General features: G+C 49.0%; 1 protein-coding gene across 2 annotated transcripts in view; it reads left to right on the top strand.

The window, feature by feature from the left end:
* The first annotated feature begins 17195 nt into the window (after positions 1–17195).
* LOC105185292 (uncharacterized) overlaps positions 17196–26221 on the top strand; it is a 352769-nt gene continuing 343743 nt past the window's right edge. For both annotated transcript variants that reach the window (XM_019842371.2, XM_025308096.1), the window contains exon 1: positions 17196–17729. The gene's annotated coding sequence lies outside the window, so the exon portion shown is untranslated. The remainder of the gene's footprint in view (positions 17730–26221) is intronic.

Raw genomic sequence — 26221 nt, 5'->3', positions numbered from 1 at the left:
GCACCTCCACACAGCCGCTCGATCCGCACAATTGCCGGGGACACAGCGAGCGTGTACGCGCGCGCCCGCGCGCATGAAGACGATCCGCGGACAATAAACGCACGTTATCCACGCGGTGGTTTGGCCGCTCTCTCTCTCCCTTCCCCTCTCGCTCTTTCTCCCTCACGGTTCGTTGAAAAATCATTCGAATGACGTAAGCGTCGGGAATTTCGCAGCTGTCGAAAACCGAGAGAGAGAGAGAGAGAGAGAGAGAGAGAGAGAGAGAGAGAGAGAGAGAGAGACAATTTCGTGGGATCTAATTGGGATCTAGCCCGATTTTCCAAAGTTCCCGAAAATCAAAGTTTTCACCTGTCGATAGATACTTTTCTGGTCTCCATTTTACATTGAGGCTTTATTTCTTTTGAATTTTTACAAAGCGCTTTACAGCCGGGTGATTTACCATTTTATGCGATAAAAGTAATTTTCGCTCATGAAATGATTAAAGTGGTCAACGGACAAGATAAAAAATTAAAAATAGATATATATTCTAACTTGAAAGAATCATATATTGCATTAATATAAAATAAAATGAAGCTGAAATTTCTATATTTCGGCAATCGACTATACGTTTATGCACTTTTTCTCAATCAATAGTAATATTTATTACAAAATAGTTCAAGTTACGTGAATATATTTGTCTCGAAACAGATTAAAAAATTCTAATAGTAACATCTATACTGTATCTAGGAAATTTCTACGTGGTGAAAGCATCTCGTGTCAGACGCTTCAAAATTATCGCATTGGGATTTGTTTTTACTCTTGTGGGACTTTGCCGTTTCGGTAGGGTAACGCTGACAAGCGGCCGGAATGCTGGGCGAATATTGAAATTAAGGTTGCTCGATTATTTAATTTATCGGATACACGCTTTTGCCGGTTTTATTCGTGCAGTTGAATTAAAAATTAGTTAAATGAAAAATTAATAAAAAGTGACTGTACCAGCACACACACACACACACACATAGACACATTGATTTATTCTTCTCCATTAATTTGTTATAACTCACTGGGTTTTATTTAATGGCGAGAGAATATAATAATATATAATATAATATAATAATATATAATAGAATATAAAACACAAAGTACTCCAAAAGTATCTCAATTAAGAAATTAGTCACGTATTCTGATTTAAAAATATCAGCTCATCAATATCTATCGATTTTAAATTTGGTCGTCGTTCTGAGAAGATTTGGCCAACTTTATTAAAAATGCATTCCTCTGATACGAAAGTAGCAGGCGATCAGGACGTGATCTAGCGTGAATAATCGGTTCGGCTGAATGGCTACTCCCATTTATCTGTCTCAGACACTTGTAAATAAATATTTTTTTAAAGTAGATTTATCTTTTTTTGGATCCAAACAAAATAAATAAATTTATAAATTGTTAACCAAACGACTTGAAATATTTCTCGTCGCAAGCTAATATTTGAAAAATAGAACCGTGAAGAAAAGGAAGCATCGGAAACTATCGACCGTTACCAACGATGACGTAGACTGCCGATAGTTATCGATGGCGCCATCGACAGTCCCTCGCCTCTAATAGTAACTCGACGTCGTTGCGCGTTTATACAAACATTGGCGCGTCGTATTAACCGTAACGGATTACTTTCCGCTATAGCGTAAGTCAGAGTCGCGCGCGCGTACGTCCGCTGAAAAGCGTTATATGTGCTGCGTTATAGCCATAACGCGGATTTATGACGCGTACAAGGTAGCCACCCCGTCACCCCTTCCCACCCTCGCAATAGTTGCAGCGAATTTGTCATTTCGCCATGCGGTTATTACTTTCTTGTTGCTGTTATTGTCACGACGAGTCACGATGGCACAGGCCGCCTAAATAAAGAAAAACGAACTCTAAACATGCTTCGAAACGGGGAAAAGCGGATAATACGCGGCCGCCGCGCTGCGCTTTCTACGCGGAGAGATAAATGGAGAAATTATTTCGGATATAATAACGCGTGCTCGCTTGCGTTCGCGCGCGTGCGTGTGTGTGTGTGTGTGTGTGTGTGTATGTGTGTAGCCCAGGCTTGCCGCGTGCACTTCGTAATACGAGAGAATGATTACTCTCTATCGCGCGGTGGGATACTTGGCTTAATATTCCACGTCGGTGGTGGCTAACTTCGAGCTACGCTCGGAGATTTCTCTTTTGCGCAACTATGATTATACTGAGAAGAGAATCCTCAGTATTTATTTGAAAAAGTATTTAGCATTTATGGCTATAAGCGTATACTCGGGGAGGAGGTTTTCTGTCAAACCAGCATGACGATCGACGAGCTAAATATACGTTTCGGTCGGCGGAAACGGAATCACATTTCTTTCGAGAAAAATGCGTTTGGCTCGTCAATTGTCACGTCGAATCAAAGAATCTTCTATTTCCGTATGGTGGAATAACGATAATCAGGAGACCGAGTTTTGCGGCAAATGCGAGTCATTACAATGTTAACGATATTGCTATATTGCGTATATTGCTATACGATGCTATAATTGCTATTCGTCAGAATTGCCCTCAACAACGCCGAAATTCGAGTAAACCTGATTATTTCAATAGCGATATCATTGAAACTAATGCTCGAGCTAAAACGGCGCATGACTTCAATAATATTGCTACCTAATCGAAAAGATTTACTCCCAGTTGGCCCAGTTAGCCAGTTCTATTAATTCAACGGCATTTCTTCCGCGTACCACTATTTTCTTGTTAGAACGACAAGGAAATATGGTCGAGACTGAAAATGGCTGCAACTCATGCGGTGAGACGAACAATCTCGCGTATGGGCTTTTCGTCGATAGTACGCCGACCATACGCCCGCGACTGCAACTGATAACTATTGCAACATTTCGGAGAAAGACACGCGGAAGTCGAAAAAAAAATTCACAATTAACTTTGTAGTACTTGTATATTTTTCTATCAACCGTTTTGTTCGACGGATAACTACGAGTAGCCAATCTCTACCTGTCTCGGCTGATTCGCTCTGCTATAATCGAATGATCGCTCGCGCGCGCGTAGAAGGTTAAATTCCAAGGAACATGCGATCCTGGGCGTTCACTTGTTCATTCGATCGCCGCCGCATTCGAATTTACAAAGGTGAGCGAATTTACAGAGCGCCTTCCATTTTTGCCGGGAAGCAGCGCCGCGTCATCGCGGACTCGACGACGACGTATTTACGATGGCGCGATTACGAATCCTTCCGATCGCTCGCGGCGCACGTTTTGTATCGGCCAGCCGCGTATTTGGCCGAGGAAATTATCAACAAAAGCAAAGCACTTTGCCAAAGGGCTCCCGCAATTTTGCACGTGAGTACACGCGACGCCGACTTTGCGCCCGGAGTCGAGAATATGGGAGCGTCTTTTGCATGAGCGCCTATTACAGACGCTGCACTCGTAGACTGGTACAGCCTTAGGAGATTGCAGGATCAACTTGAGATCTAATGGGGTCTCAAGCTACGTTATACTAAGGCGCAGGTGATTGTACCGGCAAATCGGCCGTCACGTCTCCCATATTCGCCGCCAATTTGATTAGAAATGATAAAATATACATTCGCCGGCGCATATAACACGCCGCCTCGTGTTATTAATAATGTCGTTTCGTAATAAACAAGCTTGAACCCGGTCTTGATCTTCTTATACTTTGAACACGGGATCGACTAATTGGCTTCCTTCTCTCTCTCTCTCTCTCTCTCTCTCTCTCTCTCTCTCTCTCTCTCTCTCTCTCTCTCTCGCTCTCGCTCTCTCGATAGGCGTGCTAATTTCATTTGACAGTCGTCAAATGTACAGTTGATTTGTGCCAAACACGTCTCGATGCAAACGTGCACGTGTAGTAAATATGTAGCCGTCATCGAAGAGCGTGCTTTCAATCCGAGTATGTCGTTTTTATACGCCTGATAAACGCGTGATTTAGCTAAAGCTTTGTTCACACGCGCGTCACTTGTCTCACTCGCTCGCTCAGCTGGAATATTGTTATCAACGAAATCACACGTGCCTATATCACGCGAAACTGCGAGTTGAAACGAGGTGAGATATTTATATCTCAGCGATGACTAAACCGATCGAGATTTTTTCAGTCCCAATCGATTCGGCCTTAAAAAATAGGAAAAAAGTGTCCTTGTGTTTTTTGTGTACGTTGTCTCTAAGTGTAGATATTTTAAGATAAAGTCCGAATCACGAAAAATTTCGATTCAGTAAGAAAGTAAGAAATTTGTGCATCTCACTTTTCCAACACCAGAGACGTTACGAACGTGCTGAAGAAGTAGCGAGTGCGAGTGAGAAAGCGATAAAGAGTAAGAGAGAGAAGAATATTGCTAGAATACAGGAGTAGAAATGTGCGAGAAAGAGAGCGAGAGCGAGAGCGAGAGCGAGAGAGAGAGAGAGAGAGAGAGAGAGAGAGAGAGAGAGAGAGAGAGAGAGAGAGAGAGAAGCCAAGATTGTTTGCATTAAATATTTTTTATTGCATTATTATAATAACTAATTTATTATGATAACAAGTAAAACTTGTAAAAACAAGTACAAATTATAATAACCATAAAATTCAGTGTTCTAGTAAATAATGAAGACACTATTTTTGAAGTATCGGACTGTGTATCATTGGGACACACGCTCAGGTACGATGCACAGTACTAAAAGCGTAAACATTGCCGTTTATCTTGAATAAAGAATCAATTATATCATAATCATATATATATGTTAGGTTTCTCAGTTGGCGTTATATCATTTCTTTTGTAAAGCAGAACACTGTTGCAGAGTTTTATTGTAGTTATAAGTTTTACTTGTAAAATTTTATGTTATATATATAACTTGAAAAAAGAATTATTTGAAATTTCTAAAAATAACACAACACGTATTGCTGGCGTGTACTTGGCGCCTCTTTTTACCTTTGTGTTTAAAAAGGTAAATAGTATACAACGTTACGGGCTCTCTGAGACGCGTCCCGGCGGGACAAGGTCGCGCGACTTTGAAAACAACATGTTCATAAGTACGCAATTGTCGCGACCGCCTCCATTATCGTTTACGCCGCGGCGGCGGACGGATCGGCGGATCGCCGCGCGTAATAATTCTCGAATTTTCACGCTCGATTACAGTACACGCGCGCGTGTAACGTGTAATATTCGTGCGTGTGTGTGCGCGCGTGTGTGTGTGTGTGTACGTGACGATCCGGAGCATCTTGAGCAATAGCAGTGTTTCATGGTTTTTGAAGGTAAACTTTTATTAGTTAACTTGGTTAAGTTGAAGAAGTTAATTTGTAGTCTCGAGTCTTTGTACTCTTGATGCGGGGCGCATTTGTCGCTGTAATACTAATGAGGAAACTCGCTTTTTGTTACAGATCTGCTGGAGTTTGCGGCCACGCGATAGCTGCGATTACCGGGACGCAGTTCCGACGGACGTCGATGCCGCACCGGAGGATCCGGTTCGGGCCGAGCGGAGTCGGCTTGAAGGTGAGGTTCATCGATTGTTTGTACACTTGTTCTTGCGATCGAAAACCGAGCGAATGGAATAAAAGCCGTTGAATTACGATGGCAAAGGGTCAACGTTTGTATCTGCGCGCGCGCTTCCGCGAAATGAACTCAACCTTACCTAACTTTTAACCTAACGGTTTAACTAACGAAACTATATTTTTTGTTACAGATCCGCAGCAGAACGCGGCTGACTCTGTCTACTGTGTATCGGTGAGTCAGAAAAGAAAAGACATTTTTATTAATGATTTACCTGGACCCCTCGAAGGCGAGATTTTAAAAATGCATTTTGAAACAAAGAATCGCGGGGCGGATGGGGGGGAGGGGGGGGGCGGCGTAGAGCTTGTTGGGAAAAGTTGAGGAGAACTTGGCGCGCCCGCTCGACCCTCCGCGCGGTGGATTAACTACGCTCGGGAACACGACTGACAAAAAAAGTGCAGTAACGACCGGCGTGCGTCTCGGAAACTTCCGGCCCGTTATTATCAGCCGAAGATATCTCCCGGACGCGCGATGCTCCGCCGCTGTATTCAATTATGCGCGTGCACTTAATCGCGTCCGGCGCCGGTCAGACACGTGGAAATTTATGTCGCGGCGGAACGCCGCTCGTCGCTCGTCCGCTGCGCGCGATGCGTGCCTCGTAAAATAAGAAGCAGAGCGAGCCTGATCGTTGATCATCGCCGCACTCGTTGACAGTCGTCGGCTAGCCTCTACAAATGAGGGACCCGCACCGCGTTGTGTACTCCAGCAGGGCAGATAAAGCCGAAGGATCGATCCGAAGGGCGCTTCTCTCCCTCCTCTAGAACGCTTGAACACACGCAAGCGCAGCGGCACAACTACGGTGTCGTCGTATTTGTCGTACACGTGTTTGACGAATGCATGCGCTCGTGTGTGTGTGTGTGCGTCGCGAGCGAGCGGCACATTTGTTACACTGTCAATCAGGCGCGACTATTAATTTTGCCACTGAGAAATTATTGCGGCGTACAGCATCTAGCCGAAAGATCTCGATTATACGGGGTGAGCTCTGCCGGTAGACTTGCGAGGGACGGATTCTATGCTGAGGAGTGAAGAGAAAAGTCTCAACGTATGTCCGCGCGGGCTTGGTTCGTGAGACGTAGCTTTCGGAAGCAGTGACAATCGCGGGAGAAAATGCGTCGTGATTGGCGGATTAAGAATGCCGAAACGAGACGTTTTTTTATCTGTTTTTTACGACAATGTCTGCTGGTTCTAGCCATTTTTGGATATTAACTGAAGAATTATTTATTGCAACGTTGGCAAATTGCTCGTCGAGAGCTCGAAATTTAGAAAAACGTGTCATTTCCCCTTGACGTGGAATGGATGCCTACACTTTTGAAATTGTCAGTTTTGATAACGGTGTGTCAAATTATTTATTTATAAAACACGATTTAACGAACAAGATGTGTCTTTTCAACCTGCGGAACTGCGGCAGCTGTGTCTGAAAAACTCAACGTTCGAGGGCACGTATTTACTAAGGGTTTTTTTTTACTTTCTTCCTTTATACATGAAACTTTTTCTGTAAGTTTGTCGGTGGAGTTCGGATACACTCTGTATACGCACACTCAACTCGATAGTTCGTATCGGTCTATTCGATCTTTAAGCAACGATAAACTTTTTCCAATTAAAATGTCGGAAGTGTTTCGCGGAGCGTCATTCTCATGAACAAGTCTGCGACTTTCGACTTCATTTCCGTCGTGCGCGTTTAAAGAGTTTCGCCGCACTTTAATTCTAAATGTGTTATTTTAGCCGGAGCTCTTTCCGCACGTTTCACTTGTCGCTTCACGTCATTTGTCAATTATATTTGCTATATTTAAACGTGTTAAATGGCGCGACTTAAAATCGCTGCGGAAGAGCTTGGGCCAAATTATACGCATAAAAATAGTACATTCGGATTCGTAACACGTTTCTCGATGACTAATTCTAGCTATTATCGAAAAACTTTTTCCGGTTGCGTCGAAATGCGTTTATCACGAACCAACCGTAGATTTGATGACAGTCGTGAAAAATCGCAAGTCGCCTAACGCATGTCGAGAGAGAGAGAGAGAGAGAGAGAAAGAGAGAGAGAGAGAGAGAGAGAGAGAGAGAGAGAGAGAGAGAAAGAGAGAGGGAGCGATTACTCCATCCAGCGTGCAAAGTGTAAGGAGATCAAGACCCGATTAGATCCATCTGTGTTCATCACGAAGCAACGATCGATTCCACGCTAATGGAAAATCATGGCGTTCAGCGCGTGTCGAGAGATACCAATTACCCGCTCCCGCATCCAAAGTCCAAATTTGCGTCCGCAGGCCTAACCTTATAAAACGTAAGCGGTAAACAAATCAGCCAGGCGCACCGATTATTCTTTCCGTAGCCCTCGCATAAGCGACTGTGATTGGCCCATTTGTTGCTGCTTACGTGCTCAAAGTGAGGCTACGACGAAGCCGGGGAGGGGAGCTCCGTCTGCGGGCTCGGCTGGATCCGCGCGACGAATCGCGACGAACGGCGGCAAGTGTTTCGTACATATGTACATTTTCGCTTGAAGCATACTTACGTAGCCGCGGCGCGTCTGAATATTAAGGCGGATGCCGCGGGTGCATAAGGTATTCCGCAGGCGGATGCGGATTTTCCGCGGGATCCCCGCGAATTTCTCCGTTTCACGGGCGATTTCTATGATTTGTCGGCGCGCAAGCCGGCTTGCCGTCGCTTGCGCGCGACGGGTCACTACTTGGCAAACTACGCGCCGAGAGATCGAGCGCGGCGATTTGACTCTGCGAGTTGATCCGCAACATCGTAAATAGCTCGTCGTTAAGTCTTTTACTCGTGAAACCACTCGCCCGCCATCGGATTCTCCCGGCTGAGGGAGAGCGCTCCCTCTCACCGACCTGGAGCCGGCCGCCTGGTTCTACGCTAAGATCATTATTGGGTCTTCGCGGCCAATGAATGACGGTAATTCCGCGTTCGATGCAATTTCGCTATTAGTCATTACGGAGAATGGCGTTTTTACGGTGAATTTAATATATTTTGCAACTCTCTCTCTCTCTCTCTCTCTCTCTCTCTCTCTCTCTCTCTCTCTCTCTCGATCCACTGTCTCGTGTAATCGGCGTGACCTCTCGTCCGTCTCTCGTCTCATTTCCCACGGAATTAAAGTGCGACGGGACGTGCCTTAAACGTCTCTTATTATTTATCTGTCCTTTTAAAGCGCTCGTTATCTTACAAATTGCACGAATAGCTGGTAGCTGCCTTAAACAGCAGCGGGTGACAGAGAAGAGAGGAGATAGAGAGAGAGAGAAAGAGAGAGAGAGAGAGAGAAAGAGAGGAAGAGAGGTCTTCTTCCCTCGGTAGACTTTGATGCAAAACATCATGCGCGAGCTTTACGCGACGAGAAGTCATTCGTTCGCCGTTGGCTGCGCTTTCGGTCAGCTTGGAAACTTCTTTCGCGATAGTTTGTCGAACAGCGACGAACAGGGACGAACAAGCGACGAATGTTTAGGACTCCCGCTGTACCAACTTCCATTCGAGAGGAGCTGACGGAAAAGCAGATAAATCAATTGCATGCGGCTACGCGCGCTTGAGTCGAGGACATCTTCTCTCTTCTTCTTTTTTTCCTCCCTTTTTTTAACGCGAAATGTGCGACACGAACGCAGAGAGGTGATCTCGATCGCGCCGCACGGTTTTGTACGGTTTTGGAAGTACGATAATCTTCAAGTTGAACAAAACATGTATTCTGAGCCGGAGGAAATTCTATCGGCTGCGGTAAATCGCGAGAAATCTATTCCAGTCGAACTTTGGATTCTGGGTTATCCATAAGTATTTAAATATTTGCCTATTCTCATCAGCTTCTATCTCGACCGCGTGACAGCTAAATAATATTAAGATTTTCGCAAGGTGCTGCTCGAGCAAAATACTCACTTTATTATGTAATTGTGCTGAAAGATAAACATCTCGTCTATAACATTTATAGTGTTCGAGTGTTCAAGTTTCATCTTGAAATACTTCATTACAAATACTTATTGGCGCTGCTTGATATGATAATTCTGCAAATTCTACCGTGCTTGAAGGATTAATGGTGAATCTCCAGATGTTACGTGTCGTAGAGGCTGTAATCTTTGATAGCATAAATGTTACTCACTGCTGTTCTCTCCTGTATTGGAGGAGTATTTATTTAAAAAATGCTCAATATTCTATCATCTGAATTGATCGATCTACATTCGAGCGTCTTTTACTTCTCATTTGATTAAGTGACGCATTAATTGTGTGTAACTTGTCCACCTGCGGATGGAGTAGTGGACAAATAATTAATAAACTATTAGATGAAACGACGGCTTTCTCTCGCGTAAGTTCTCCGCTATTATTTCTCATACCGACGCCAAACTAATTTCTAATTTCGGATTTTCACATTCAAAGCAAACGAAAGAGACAAAGTCGTAACGACCTCGATGCCTGCGTCCTGCGTCCTGTAATCCTCCCTGGAGTCAGCTGTTGTTTGTCATGGTGGCTCAATGCTTGCCACGCGAAAATACGAGTCGATTGGAAGCGCTCGGCTCGTTAATTAATTCATAATCGCACTTTAACCGGCAACGATCGTCGAATGCTGCCAGCGACTCTCCCTTTCGCTTTTGTTTAACTCCGTTGTCGATTTCAAATTTAAATTTCTAGCGGCATACATGTTTGAGCGTACGATACGTTATCTTTGTGAATGTGAAATATTGATTCAAGCAGCCAAAGCTACAACTATTTGGATCGCTTAAAAAGAAAAAGAAAACATTCATGGGTACGAATCGTTGTTGAATGACGGATTGTGAACGTCTGTATTTGTCATATCGGTTATTTTCTCAAGTCTAAATGTTATAGATGATTTATCCTGCGAAAATCTCGCGCAAACGTTGCGGTAGTTTCTCCAATAATACTTCGTGTCTATCTACGTGTCTACTTTGAATCTGCTGGCGCTTTTTTCGCTTCTGCGTTTATCCTTGTTATCGCATAAAGCCCAAAGTGAAATCCCTCTTAATGTCTACACAATTACTTCTAGCCGCACGATTCTTTCCTCTTCTCGTCCCTTCAAGGCGGGAAATCCCAAAAGTCCCATCGAAATTTTTCAAACCGATTAAAGGAAGTAATAACGGAGATTGCGAGAACACAAGTTTGTCGTTTGATTCATTTTCGTTATTCGTCCATATTAATTATTTAATATGTTCTATCGTGCGTATATATCCTGCGCAGTCGAATCAGTTATATAAATAAATAACACATCGGTTATTGAAATAAAAAATTAAATACTATACGGAATATTCAGATAATCGAGCGTTGAATGATTCTTGAATTTAAATTTCTCTTAAAATTTCGGAGATTTCATAAGCAAATATTTGTGGCGTCAAAATCTCAAACTTCCCTGTTGATCCTTCAAGTTCGACGGAATTCGCAGGATCAGTGTAGAGCCGAAATTTCGAGATTCGGCTTGTATTCGGCGCAGTATTCGATTCTGAGTTCGAGAATTAACGTAAAAAGCGTGGGCGACGCGTTTTGCGAGTCAAGTTAGTCGTAATGGCACTTTACCGCGAGTGAAGCTTTTGTTTGTGTTATGGCGGTGACTTGTTTACATCGTACGTCTTGGGCCGTGGCTGCTTTTCGGGAGTGTCAATGCAAAGGATGGGGGGAAGAAGGGAGGGAAAGAGGACGCGCGCCGCGCGTGCCGAGCGATTCCGTGAGTGTGTAATGGAGCTCCCGCGAAAGTTGTGGATCTTCTTCGCGATACACCCGTTATACATCGACCGGTGAATCGAGCGAATCGTCGCCGGTTCATCCGGTGCCTTCCCGATAAGCAAAATCTCGAGTCGGCGAGAAAGAGAGGAAGGAAAGCGCGCGCGCTCGTATCAATGACTGTGCTCGGATTATTCGAGCGCGAGGATACTCGGAGAAGAACGCGAGAGAGATAGTTTCTTCGCTCCACGGCGAAAAATCATCGATAGCTTTCTGGAAAACCAGTTCGCTCCACGGCGAAGCTACCGAGACTCGCGCTGCTGTTTAACTCCCGCCCCGTTTATCCGCTTTCCCTTCTGTGTGTATGTGTGTGTGTGTGTGTTTCTTTCTCTCTTCCGTTTCTTTTATACCATTACCGTGAGATTTAACCGGCGGGGTCTATTGGATTAGCCCGATGTTTGTCGTAGAAGTTACATTATTGCGCGGGCAAACAGTTCTACAGTTAATATCGCGCGGGGAGATACTTTTCGACGCTCGGCAAAAAGCGTAACGCAATAACGTCGGCACGATGTATAAAGATGTAAAACCTAACAAAGTTGGCGAAACTGACGTTCCCGTAATTAGATTCAACGGTGTGAAAGAACGACGGAGGGCAGCGGAAACTTGCCCCGATCCACCTCGGCGAGTGATTATAAAACCCGTCTGCAGGCGGTGCCGCCGAGTTCTGATCTTTCACATCTTTCACAGCGCTATTTACATACGTTCCTGTATTCCGCGCTCCTCAGGAAGGCGCATTGTTTCGAGGCGCGTATCTCGGCCGCGGATGACGGCGCGTACGCGCGTCACGGTTTCGCGAGCGGCGCCGCGCCGCGCCGCGCCGCGCCGTACGATTGTACGAAATATTCTCGCAACGCTCGTCCGATAGACTTTTTAATCGTCGCGTCAGGCAACGCGCGCGAGCGTGAAAATCAAGCGCGTGAATCGTTAACTTATCAGTCGGAGTGATTTCTCTCGCCGCGCCGCTTGGATTGCACGACCTCTCCCTCGCCGCACCTGCGGCGGCCTTTCTTTTTTATGCGAAATAAATTTGGACGTTTATACGTATACCGGGTTGTCGGGACGAGCGCGCTCTTTCCGCTACGTAAATGTATGCTAAATTATAATGATCGGATGAATTTTTATCTCGATATTCCACGTTATATCGTACGCGTACGCGCGCGGAACGCTTCGCGCAGAAGGAGAGAGAGAGAGAGAGAGAGAGAGAGAGAGAGAGAGAGAGAGGAGGAGGAGAGAGGGCGGAGGGGGAGGGAGGAAATAGAGAAAGAGGGAGGGAGAAAAAAGTCGTTATACGTCGAATCTCTCATGTATCGTTTGATCCTTGGCTTCGAGACGATGGCGATGCGGTGTACGTACACCGGCGATATACGTCCGGAGAAAATGAAGGAAGTACCTTTGACGTTAATATTTCCCCGGCATCGGTGGGCACGTTCCTGTAAACCGTGAAGCATTAAAAGTAATACATAATTATTCACGGTTCATTTCGTTTTCCCATTTCCTATGTGGCATGTGTGTGCTTGTGCGTGTGTGTGCGTGTGTGTGTGTGTGTGTGTGTGTGTCGTGTATATATACGGGCGTGTGCGACGAGCTCCGATCTCACTATCACCGGCAGCCTATGCACCAAAGAGAGACAAAGGAGCAGTAGGGAGGGAAAAAGAGCAAGCCAGAGGTGGGTTTAGAGAGAGGATGGTGGCGGTGGTGGAGACGAGACCGCCTGTCTGCAGGCTTGTTTCTACGCGCTTTGAGCACATGCATTCTGTGCATCTCTCTCTCTCTCTCTCCCCCCCTCTCCCTCTCCTCCTTTCTCTCTCTCTTTCTTTCTCTCCCCGCAAACCGTGGACCGGCAGCGAGTTAACCAGCTCGCGAGTACGGTGAAAATAACGCCGTGAAAATCCGCTTAAGCGGAAACAGCCCGTCATCGTATTGATCCGCACCGTTAGCGTTCCGCAAAAATGAAAGATGAAATAAAAGGAAAAGAGAGAAAAAAGGGGGAGAGAGAGGGAGAGTGAAAGGGGGAGAAAAGCTGGGAGAGAGAACGGAGCAAAAGAAGAGAGAAAGAGTGAGAGAGAGAGAGAGAGGGGGGAGAAAGGAGAGGGGGTGAAAAAGAGAGAGAGGGAGGTAGGGGGGAGAGGATGGGAAGAGGAAACAACAAAAAGCTCATTTCGCCGGACGCGTTTGAATTATACCGGCTGGGTGCGGGACGCGACGGTATCGCGACGGTGGGATCTATACGGGGAATTAAACGCCGGCTTACAAATGTATGTACGCGATCGAGTCGCGCTTGCACTTGCTCGGCACGTAGGCTCAATTAGCATAGCTAATATCGAGTGCGTCACCAGTATGCCTCTTTCTGTTATCACGTGATACCGCGCCGCGCCGCGTGCGATCCTTGATAGAGAAGAGCAACGGGCTGTAATTTAATTAAACGCGATCGCGAGGGACGGCGCGTACCGCGTATCTCATCGACGCGTCGCTCTCGAAAAGAAAAGCCATCGGTTATTTACTCGCGTCGAATAAAGCCGTCAGCGAGAGACGTCATCGATTTGTCCGACTCGGAATCGCGTCTGCCTCTGCACCGTCCGTTACTACTTGGAACTCGCCGACCGTCGCGATTCCGCGAGTTTTTGTCGCTCGTGAGAGAAAGAGAGAGAGAGAGAGAGAGAGAGAGGAGAGAGAGAGAGAGAGAGAGAGAATGTATATACGCGACAAATCGGGCGGACATGCATCGTCTCGAAAGAAGTGTATCTGGGTTTAAGGAGGGGGACAATTTCTCGAAAAGTTATAATACCGCAAGCCTCGAACGCACCGAGGCAGTATCGCGAGACACAATTTTACCGAGATATCGAAACTGTCTTACGGTGCAGCCAGATGCATTTGAGCACAGCAGGAGTCTATTGAGACGAGTAGATATTAGTACACTCGTGTGTACTGTTTTCGGAGCGATACTTCCATCCTCGGAGAAATTGTATACGCCGGAGCACACACACACACACACACACACACACTCTCGCGTAAACGTTGCCCGTTCCAAGTGCTTCATAAGTTTGCGCATCCGAAAATCCGTCACAAGTCCGTCGAAACTTATTCACAAGGGAGCTTCTGAATCGCCGAATAGAAAGCTCAATACTTCAGACAAGAATGAGTTAAACCGAAAAGAGAAAAGTCAGGCCCGCTTTTTTCTCCTGCATAGAGTGTACACGTTTTGTAATATTCTCGAAGAGAGAATAAATTTTTCTCCCGAGTACGCGAGTAATGAGCTTCCCCAAAGGTTGCGATGAGTATTTGAAGACTATTATCAAGAAAATACCTTTCGTCGAAGGTAATCATTACCTGAAGGAAGGAAAGTAAACCGAGTAATCGCTTTTCTCTTTCTCTCTCTCTCTCTCTCTCTCTCTCTCTCCCCCCCAGCAGTGGAATAATACTTTTCTCCGTGGGAAGATCGCATTTCGTTTTCGTCCCGACCTTCGGATTTCGGTAGCGTGACTTTCCGGTAAATAAGAGCCGCGCAAAGATGCTGCTGGTGAATGATTCCTCTCTTCTTCCCTTTTATTCGCTACCGACGTTCTCGCGCGGCACAAGTTAATCCTCGGTGACTGAATATCCGAGAGCCTCGGTACAAAATGTCCCACTTTCCTCGAAGTTGCTCCAGTTTCGACACTTTAGCTTCTCGGGATGAGAACCGCGTCACCGGAAGCAGCGCGCAGGAGAGAAAGAAAGAGGGAAAGAGGGGGGGAGAGAGAGAGAGAGAGAGAGAGCGCGTGCTCGCGAGCGCGGACGTTATCGGCGCGATTTTCGGTCTGTTTCGCGCTATGCTCAGCTATCATATCGTGGATGTCGTTAAGTCGTCGAGTTATCTGACGGCGAATAATTCGGACAACGCGCGCGTCCGACTACGCTATAGTCGCTGCGCACTCGGTGCACTACATTTCACTATCTCCCGTCGTAGCTCGCCGGCCACGTACAAACACGTGCGGCCTCGTGTGCAACGCCCGGACGGCGCGCTGCGCCGCGCCGCGCGCCGGCAAGACGAGCCCTCGGCTACAGCCGGTGTACGCGACGCATACGAGGTGGATATATCTTACGGTCTGCGGTCCGCCCACTATCTCAGATCGCTGCTTATGGCCAGACACGATCCTCCGCCCGTTCGTCCATTTTTCTCCCCGTAACCTTTATACCCCGTATTCTAATAAATTCCGATCTGGGTCACCGACGCGTCGATGCATCCCCCGCACGCGACCCGCCGCGCCAACGATATACGCCGATAATTTCGATGTACACCCGAGAGAGGGAGAGAGGGGGGAGAGGGGGCGGGAGAGAGAGGTGGGGGGAGGTGCAGGAGGCGAGAATTCTCACGTATTCGCGAGCGAATCGTGCGCAGCCTAAGCAAGTGGCGAGGCGGCCGGTTCCGCAAGGCGAAAGCTCTCGCGTGGTCGCGTGGTGGTGGCACTTCGCTCATTGACGGACGGAGATAGGAAAAGTGTACGTCCTGCGGAAGGACTTTTCTTTTTCTTTCACTGCAGTTACGTAAACACCAAAGAAATTGTTTGCGCTCGGTGTAATAATAAATGGGGAGAAAACGCAGAATTTGCCGCTCGTCGATTCAAAGCGTTAGGTGAAATATTGATGTCGACGAAGGGATGAAAATTTCGACTCGGCGCCGTCCGAGAAGTAACGCGGACGGAAACGCGGTGGTCCGCCGTCGTGAAAAATACGAGACGAGGGACGTTCAAACGGAATACGAGCGACGCGTGTCGGGGATTGTCTGTGCGCTGCAGGAGCACTTGCGAATCCGGGCACGTTAAGGCCAAATTAACAGCGTGTTTAATCTTTAGGCACGGCCTCCGTAATGTCGGCCGATTCGACATTAATGGCATTTACATGATTGATTAATGCCCACCCGTGTCGTTAATTACCCGCGGCTGGAGTATCGCTCCTGCTATCAACCTGGAGACTACTATCAAACTGTCGATAATACTGTATACGGATTTATGTTAACTCGTCGCGTGTCTGCATAATCAACGAGTCGCGCCGCTCGCCAGTCCGCTTTTCCGGCGGCTCGCCCGGAGGAAGATCCTCGCGGAAAACCATTTAGAAGTACGTCCTATGCGCCAAGTGACGCGTGTCTCATTGCCGGCGTGAGGCGTACGTGAAGGCCGCCGGCGGTATATTGTTTCTCCTGGAAGCTCGCCTCCGTCGCGACGAAGGACCTCCGAGGCGTTCGACGAGTCCGTAGTATCTCTCGTCTTCGTCCCTCTCTCTGTGCAGCCGGCTGCACTCTCTTTGCCGGGAGAGGCGCGACGCTGCTTTGAGTCTATTCTGCATTAGTCGCAAGTAGCAAATTGACTATAGTTCTATTATTCTATTATTATTCTATTATTCTATTATTCTATTATTCTTCGATCGTAAGGGGAGCAATCAACTGTGATTGGTCAATTTGCTCGCGACCTCGCGACCTTGCGACTGATGTGGAATAGGCATGTGTTGACAACGTGCGCGCTGATACCCAGAAGCGGAAGACTCGAAATAGAAAAACTAGCCCCCCCCCCGCCCCCTCCCTCCTGTCTCTACGCGTTTACAAGAGATACGTGACGCAAGGTCGGCCGGCGGAACGCGCAAAGCAGTGGCGATCTGCGGCTGCCGCGTGCGCAAGCTCGCGTCGTCTCGCTCTTTCATTATCATTTAAATTTCCCGCCTTTGACACGTACTGGCAAGAGCGCATCCTTCTCTGGGAAAAAAACACCGCCGGAAAAGGCACTCTGCCCTTTGTTGCGGACACTACCTTTTTCGAGGCATTGTAAAAGCAGTCGTGATTGGCGGGCGAGGGGCGGCGAAGAGTCGCGGGGCCGCGGGGCTATGGAAGGGGGATGGCGGCGGCGGCGGCGGCGGTGACGGGAAAGAAGGGGGAAACAGCGGAGGGTGGCGGCGCGTCTGGGGTGGCGCGCAGGCGCGTAGGCAAGGGTTGGTCGTGCCGGCGGTCGCGGCCGTCGTCGACATCGAAGGACGTCGGCAGTCAGTAGCGAGCCGCGGTTCTGATCTCGTCGTCACACTCGGCTCGTACTCCGAGCTCGCCGGCAGCATCGGCACGAACGTCGGTTCCTGCGTCGGTTCTCTCCTCGCGAAGTTCGCACTCCAGACGGACGACGCGACCCAGTGTCGCTCGCGGACGCGCGAGCCGACGACGCGAAGCGTGAGAGAGAGAGAGAGAGAGAGAGAGAGACGCGAGCGCGCGGGCGCGCGCGCGCGCTCGCTCACTTTCGGATGTACGCAAAGTCGGCGGCGGTGTGGTGAGTGAAACGGATTTTTGTGCCACCGACGGAGCTCTCTCACAGAGGGAGGCGGAGAGGAGGGAAAGGACACAAGAGGCGGCACGCGCGCACGCACACGCACGAGAGAGCAGCCTCGAGATCCAGTCGCGCACCCACGGCCCTTCGCCCCCGCGGGAACTCGTGACTAACTTGCGAGTCGCAAGAGTGGATTCGGAGCATGTAACGAGGCGGATGGGGTGAGTAGTTTTGCTGTAGTTGTACGATCTCACGGCGGCGCGGCTCTCCCCGGCGGCTCTCGCGGCCGGTAATTGTCACTCGATACGTTATCCTGGCATTCCTCGATGACGGTTTTATGCCGATTTGTACATAGCGCATAGGTTCATCCGGCACGATTCTCCTCACCGCCGGCTGCGACGTCTCTTCACGAGGTGTTGAAACTTCTCTCGGGACTATCGAGCTTCGTATCGTGACATCTGGCTGAAAAGCACTGAGCAAAAAAGCTAAGAGGTTGTTGGGTCTTGGCAAGAGCGATAATCAATTGAGCGATTCACGGTGCCGGCAGGTCGAACGGTGGCGCAGGGCCGGCTGTGTCGAGTGAATGTAAAAATAAGTTTGTCGCGGAGGGTGTGGGGGCTGGAAAAAAGTTGCGCTTGGACAGGCAGCTGGCGAATTTGATTGCGACGTAACGTCCAGATGGACATTCCAGATCGAACGTTTGGACGGGTCGACAAAAAATAGCGCCGCTCACAGCGGTCGCGGCAAATCGCGCGCTCGTCACGACGACCTGTAAATCGATCTTGTTTCGAGGAACACGTTTCTCCCGAAAATACGCGATCTTTTCGTTTTAATCTTAAATCCCACCGTAGAAGCGCGCGGAGCGAAGGTACGAAGCGGGCCAAGCGCCAGCGACAGAAAACATTCTGCGTTAATACCAGCGGTATTTCGCGCGCGAATAAAAATATCGAAAAATCTTTCATAAAAATCCGGCATCCGCGCGATATGTCATCGCATAGATTGCCCACATTCGTGCGCGCAAAGGGTTCATATTTTCGGCGATACTTCAAATTAGACTTCCATTTCGCGCAGATACATTTTCCCCCGAAATAAAATCTTGCCGTTTTAATCTCGCTCGTCGCGGCGCCGCGCCGCGCCGGCGGGAGAATTGTTTTTCTTTTGAAGATGAAAAAACTCGTTTCCCCGCGACAGACCGAGCGACAGACGGAGCGTCGAATTTTTCGTGCAACGTGTATAATATTTAATACTCTGTCTCGGGACGTCCGTCGCACGGAATAAAAATGCCGGACGAGTCCGGCCGACCGATATCGCATTACGCTATCACGTGGGCGCGTCGCGGGACATTCGGACGAGAACGAAGGGGAACGAAGGGGTGTTCGTGTTTTCGGCGAGGCCGGGCCACTCCATATTGCGCCGCATGTTCAATCGCTCGAAGCCTAATAGTTCGCGAAATATAGTAGCCGGGCTCTGCGCTGCGGCGCTCTGTGTGTCGGTATGGCCGCCGTTGCAGTTTGTAATATACTGGCAGTACAATACGGTGTTTCTCAAAACTTTGAAGTGGGCCTGCGGTTGCAGTTGAATTGCTTCATTAGATCTTACTTGTACGGGGTGAAGACCGCTCCCGATATTACTATTCCGCGCGCTACGGTCGATTCCGCAGTATGAGTTCGCGCATCGAATTAGCCGAATTTCCGACGCGAATGCGGAATAACAACTGCGCCGTACCTTCCTCTCTTCTTCTCCCCCTCCCTCCCCCCTCTCTCTCTCTCTCTCTTTCTATCTCGCGCGCGCCGGCGACGTTGTTTGATGCCTGAGAGGCTCTCTGTAACTTTATTGGTCTTGGATCTATCTCTCTCTCTCTCTCTCTCTCTCTCTCTCTCTCTCTCTGACACTCCAACATTTATAGTTATATTAACATTAAATGTCAATTTAACAATACGAGGACCTGATTGCGTTTGCCTCTTGCCGTTCATTCGACGTATAGAATTTTGTATTTTGTATTAATTAATTTTTCGACGCTCGAGAGGACATGTCCCAAAGCGCATAATAAATGGTGCTCTCTTTCTCCTCCTCCTGTCTCTCTCTCTCTCTCTCTCTCTCTCTCTCTCTCTCTCTCTCTCTCTCTCTCTCTCTCCCTCTCTCTCTCTCTCTCTCTCTCTCTCTCTCTCTCTCTCTCTCTCGCAACTCGTCCGAAAAATGTATATAATATTTCCAGTAATATGCGAAACGCGAACAAAGTACCGCTGCATTTTTAAGGGAATAATATAAAATATTCGTCCTCTGAATATCCCATATTACTAGAAAAATGGCATTGCATGATTTCGCGAGGAAGATATTTATAATTTCGCGTCGCACGTGCGCGCGTTAAAATATTCCGCACGGTGGCCGCGAAAAAATATCTTCCTTTGATTATTATTCCCTCTCCGCCTGCAGTCCAGTTCTCCTGTGTGTTAACTGTCGCGACGAGGTAACGTACCCGTGATAGTTGCGGCAATAATAGCCGCGTGTGAGTTATAGAGGCGCAACTACTTTCAGGGTTTCACGTGCAATAAACGGGGTTAGTAAGCCCGGCGATCGTTTGGGCTCGTAAAGGCAAGGCTGTGCGTGAGCGGCTCGAACGGACGACGGCACTTTCCTCACTCCTATCTTTATTTGCTAGACATCGATTAAAATCGTACGTGTTTACAAATTCGTGGAAGCGGCCCCCGTAATCGTGGTCGGCGCGCTCGCCGCATTATGGCCCCGTGACACGTGATCCCGTAGTAAAAGGGCGCGACAAATGGGCGCAGTTTTATTCCCGATATCGTGCGTAATTAGCTCGGCCGCCGAACGCGCGCGTGTTATTCTAATTTCGGCCGTTTTGTCGGAAAGCTTCGGCGGAAAGTCGGGACGACCTTTAATTTAGGGTGGGAGGGAGGGAGAACAAAATTAGTCGGCATCGAAGATATATTTCCCCCGTCGATTTGCCTCGCGCTTTCTCTCTCTTTGTGCGCTCTCTCTCTCTCTCTCTCTCTTTCTCTCTCTCTTCCTTTCTTCTTTTTCCGTTGCACGTATACAGAATATTATTTTTCTTATTTCTGTCGTGCAAGTTCGTTATGAAATGTAAATAAAGTTACGCGTAATGCATCACGTCCACTAATTACTAGGTTCATTTTTACGCACATATAGTGCATTGTAATGAATTATAATAATGTAACTAGTCGTCAAGTGCAAAATTAATCCGCACGCAGGAAAGTAATAACGTCGAGGCGGACGGCGGAATTAAAATCGGGCTACGTCGGACAGAATCAACTTCATTTCGGTCGAATCATTATTATATATTTCGTTACATTACGAATTCCTGATTACGCCACAGTGCCGAGACCGCGCGAGAATTCGTGTAATTTTTAACAGGATACATCACAGTTTAATAAATTGGCTCGCTGCGCGGGTATTCGACGTTAATAGGGTGCACTTACGTTCGATATTTAGTCACAGCTCGATGATGTGTAAATAAATTTCAGATAAATTGGCCGTGTTAGCGAACGCGCGGACGAATAAAATTCCGTCCGTCGCGCGCGCGCGCGCTACGACCTTTATTAAAACACAAAAATATTGGTAATTTCTATAAATTTCCAACAAAGCGCTCCGCCTCGCGGCTGATTGGACGCACTAATTCGATATTTAATATTAACTCGATGTAGCGTTGAATTATAAATACAGCGAGCAACAACGGTGCACAATAAATTCGACGTAAATTGATCCGTCCGTTAGGCGCGCATGCGATCGCGCACCGGCGCCAATATCGGAAGTTAATTAAATACACTTCGGCATTGTAACTTTAATAATATCAAGGACGATACGCGTATTTAATTACGCCTAAATTTACCCGCCTCTCTCTCTCTCTCTCTCTCTCTCTCTCTCTCTCTGTGTGAGAGATCTCGCAACTGCGGTGGTGCCGGCGGTCGCCGGCCAGCCGGCCGCCGCCCGTCCGGTTACGACGACGGTCACCGTCATTAACGTTCTTAATGAAAGAGGGCTGTGAATCGTTGATGAAACACGCGCGTAACATTGCGAATGGGGTTGTGTTCCGCTCCTCCTTCGCCGCTGCGAGGCCAACGATGAGAGAGAGAGAGATAAATAGAAGGAAAAAAATGACCGCAATACGTCGTCGCGCATTTATCCCAAATCGTCGGCATCGATGAAGCGTGTACAGTGCGCGCTCATCGAGCCTAAACGAAGTTAACTCGAGCGATCGAGATTCCGTTGTCCGGCTGACAACGTCGCGATACAAAAAACGCAACATGTGATTCCGATCCATTTGGTGAAATTAGCTCGGACAAAGGATCAACGGCGGCCTCGGCGGTGCGTGCGTGGCAGAAGCGGAATCGAGTTCCTATTCGGCGGAACGCGCGAAGCGCGCGGGGTAGAGAGACAGAGAGAGGGCGGGAGGGAGGGAGGGAGAGAAGAGAGAGAGAGAGAGAGAGAGAGAGAGCAACGGTGCGAGAAACAAGGTCGAAGAGGAACGAGAAAGGTAAAGAGAGGGAGGCACGAGAAGTACCTTGAGTGGTCTAGTGGAGTAGCGCGAAGAAGGGTGTGCAAGGGCGGCAAGGGGAGCGAGGGTCGGATAATGCCTCAGGTTCCTCCGCTTTCCTCGCTCGTTCCTTCTTTCCCTCGGCCTTCCCTCCTCCTCCTCCTACTTGTCTTCCTCTTCGATCGTCCCTTCACATCTCCGTCAGTCCTCTCGTCCTTTCTCTATCGTATCCTTCCTCCTCCGCCGACGGGGGTAGCGCGGCGGCCAGTCGGATGTCTGCTGTTAGCTTCGCCGAGTTCGTCTGCTTGTCGGCCGTCACAGTGCCTACGTTTCGTAGATGAGAAGAGAAAGAGAGAGAGAGAGAGAGAGAGAGAGAGAGAGAGAGAGAGAGAGAGGGATGAGGGTGAGAGTGAAAATCGCGCACGAAACTCGCGACATGTGCCGCGTCCGGGCGTTTCCGCGCGCGTTCTCGTCGGCGGAATTTGTCGTTCGTGCTGCTCCCACGTTCCCGTAGTTGATTCCGCGGTCGCCGGAACACATTTGTGTGTGTGTAGGTGGGGAGGGGGGGGGAATCTAGCCGCGTACGTGCGTATGTAAGCGAGTAGAGCCAGTTTCACGTTACACTGTCGCGCGCTCTCGCTGGCGTCGTAAAAACCAAAGGGATATTTGAAACGTAGGTTCGCTTCAAAGAGGAGGAAACGGCAAGAAATAATGGATATAATGAAGCGGACGAAGCTATTCTCTCGCGCGCCATGTTCTCGGTCCTCAGGTACCTCTGCGTTCCTCTCTCTCTCTCTCTCTCTCTCTCTCTCTCTCTCTCTTCAATCTGCGAACCGCAGAATCACGCCTTACGACGAGCAGTACGGCGGCGCGATCGCGCGCCCTCCGTGCCCTTTCGCGGTGCGACTTTATAAATTTTTCAGAACCCGTCAGATTTCGTCCCGAGCACGCGTACGGCGGCCGGGGGTTGCGCAGGGGGTGAAGACGGGTGAGGGCTCCGCCGGCTTTCCCCGTCGAGTTTCGAAGACTATGAAGGCTGGCGCCGCGCCTAGCTACACACGAGAAATTGATGGCACTTCGCCGGGTAATGGTTAACGATAGTTTGATATTACGAAACTGCTTTTAGTGGGCAAGCTTTTGCTCGTCCCGAACATCCTCCCAACAATTGTTCAGCTAACTTTCAACAACAATCGAGAGGGGCGCGGTTGCGTGTACTGGTTGCGTTAGTGCCGCTCTCGGCAGTCGCGACGCGACTTTCGCCCGCTACCAACACCCCCTACGGGGGTGCTCAGGCTCAGGGTGTTTTCTGCGCATTTTGCCGCGCGATACGTGATCGGCCGGAGGAGATCGATCGAGATACTCGCGCGAGGACGCGCGCATTTCGCAGAAAGCGCTGGCCTCCGATCAATCTGGCATGGCGGCGTGATTACGATCGCGGCCAATTTGCATTTTATCGCCGCCATCTCGATTACGATAATGGCGCACTCGACCGCCACTGAAACGAGAGTGATATTAGCGATGATTATTCGCGTTCATTATGTAGTTTACGTCATAATTTATGTTGACTACGACGTCGCGTCGTTCCGTCGGACACGCGGCTGTACTTTCTCTCTATCTTTCTCTCGATCTCCGTCGTTTCTCTCTGTCCCTCTCTCTCTCTCTCTCTCTCTCTCTCTCTCTCTCTCTCTCTCTCTCTCTCTCTCTCTCTCTCTCTCTCTCTCTCTTTCTTTCGTTCCCTGTGCTTCGATATACCGCGGTGTAATCGAGATTTATATCGCCCGATCGACATTACGCCCGCAGATAATAGCCCTGCTTACCCCGTGGTTCCTTGCCTTCATATCCCCGTTTATTTCTGACCTGAAAAGCGCTTTCGTAAAACTCGATTTACCTACACACGCGTTTATCAGATAAATGGCGAACGTATCGGTGAAAATATGAACCGCCGGTAACAAAGTAACAATGCCGCAAACGCCGGAACGAAAACTGCCAGTTTGTACTACACACGTCCGTGTGTATTATTCAGCGACAATATCACCCGACGAGCAGCGAGCGCGAGCGCACCGCCAGGCGTGGCGCGGCGCGGCGCGGCGCGGCGAGGCGAGGCGAGGCGAGTAGCGCCGGGAAAGTAGATCGTCGGACAAAGGATATTCCTTCGCTCGCCGCAATTTCGCGCAACGATTTTATTCGATAACCCCCGTTAATGGAGAAACAACAACGGTAAATAAGTTTTTAACTCGCGCGCCGCGACAGACACATTTTCGTTTCATCGATGCGCCGGTATTCGCGCTCAGCGGCGCTCAGCAAATTGGAATTGCGTCACAATTGAAAAGAGACATGAAGAGAGCGAGACAGGGGAGAAGAGACCGCGAGAATGCTCGATCGAATGAATCATTTGCGGTAACAGACGTCGAGCCGAAGCTCGCTCCTCGGAGCCGGTATTTTTTTTTCTCGTTCTCCACCCCGCCGATGCGCGCGATCTTAGCCCGGCTTACTCTCTCTCTCTCTCTCTCTCTCTTCGCCCCTTCCTCCAAAGCGTATTACAGATTCCGTTCGAGCCGAGCGAAATCCGCAACGCGGAATAATGTATAATTATCCGGCGGGGAAGCCTGTCCGTTCTCGGGCGCAATTAGAGCATGCCGGCCTACCGCGGTTACTCGATTCCGCTTTGTTTTGTCGATTTTTCCTCCTTTTTCATAAATCTGCGGCGCGCTTTATAAGCGGTCTGATCCTAGATTAGAGTTAATTTTGAGACGGCCGGCGGCGAACCCCGACGGCTGACTATAAATGGATTTTTTCTCTGTCGGCGACCGCCGTAGTCGATGAGCGAGATTATGTTTCCGCTTGCGGGATGATGCGCTGCGCGCGCGCGCGGATATATGATCGAGGAATAACGAGCGGCGGCGCGCTTCCAAATGCACTTCCACCCGGTGCACATATCGATCAGCCGGCCGATCGGGGTTGCAAGGTGACACCGAAAGTCCTCGCGGCGTGCCGCATGCGCGGCACCGACTAACCGATTTTCTCTGCAAGTTTCATTTGCGCGCAGGAAACGGCTAATCAGTTCGGCCTCGGCGATGCGTTCGCCGAACGCATCGCCGAGGCCGAACTGATTATACGCTTCCTGCGCGTGTGGACTCTAATAGGCATCCATCAAATGCCATAAATCCTGGCGATCCCCCGCGGACTCGATAATCTGTAAATTCAAAATGAATCTCTCTCTCTCTCTCTCTCTCTCTCTCTCTCTCTCTCTTTTTCATGCGCGAGGGAGCGCGCGAGCTGCGCGATCGCGTTAACCGTTCAACTGACTTTCCGTGAGCCGCCGCTCTGCCGATTGGTTATCGAGATGTCAAACCAATCGGCCGATGTTAGTAAACGGAGTGCTGCGAGTGGCTTCGTGTCACGGCAGAGAAAGAGAGAGGGGAGAGGCAGAGAGAGAGAGAGAGAGAGAGAGAGAGAGAGAGAGAGAGAGAGAGAGAGAGAGGGACGGCACAATACCTCGCAAAATTCAATTTAGCCCCGTGATTATTGATTGCCTTTGTGTCGACGAGCGTACGCGCGCGCAGGATGTGTCTTCCTTTGATTATTGCACGGAAGGATTGCAGCCGTTGCCTTTGGTAGATCTCACCCTGCGATACACCGCGCTCCATCCTTCTCCCTCGCCCCTCCGCGTCGACTGCTGCCGCGCCGCTCGCCGATATCGTTCGAAGCGGGCGAATGAAGCGAGAAGTAGCCGAATGCTTGGCAGATTGCTTTGTGGCGATCGCGAATTAACGCCGGCGTGTTATCATCATCTACGCGGCCGCGACGATTGCTGCGGATCGTCGAGCCGCCGACGTAAGAATAGCCGGACGGCGCTGTGGACGACGCGGAGGGTGGACGGGGTGGATGTCTCTGTTAGAGGATCAAGCGAGCTCGTGGCGAAAATGAGTTAACGGATTAACAATGTGCGTGTTAAGCCGGGTGACTTTTGCCGGAAAGTTTGGACAGGCTTGGAGTTTTAATTGGGATTACATTTCGCTCATTTACGGGAAGATTTTGATCTGTTTGTGTGGTATTTTGCCGGCGTGCGCGGCACCGCACTTGCAGACGTGACGGTTTGGTCTTCAAGAAGTGCGGATAACCGCGCAGATCGGAGCAGATAGACATCCGATGTTGTCGCGTCCATTTCTCTAGATGGCGAACATGACTGTTATGACCGAT

Source organism: Harpegnathos saltator, unplaced genomic scaffold (assembly GCF_003227715.2).
Source record: "Harpegnathos saltator strain DR-91 unplaced genomic scaffold, Hsal_v8.6 scaffold139, whole genome shotgun sequence".
Lineage (NCBI taxonomy): Eukaryota > Metazoa > Arthropoda > Insecta > Hymenoptera > Formicidae > Harpegnathos > Harpegnathos saltator.
This window is presented reverse-complemented; position numbering and strand designations above follow the sequence as displayed.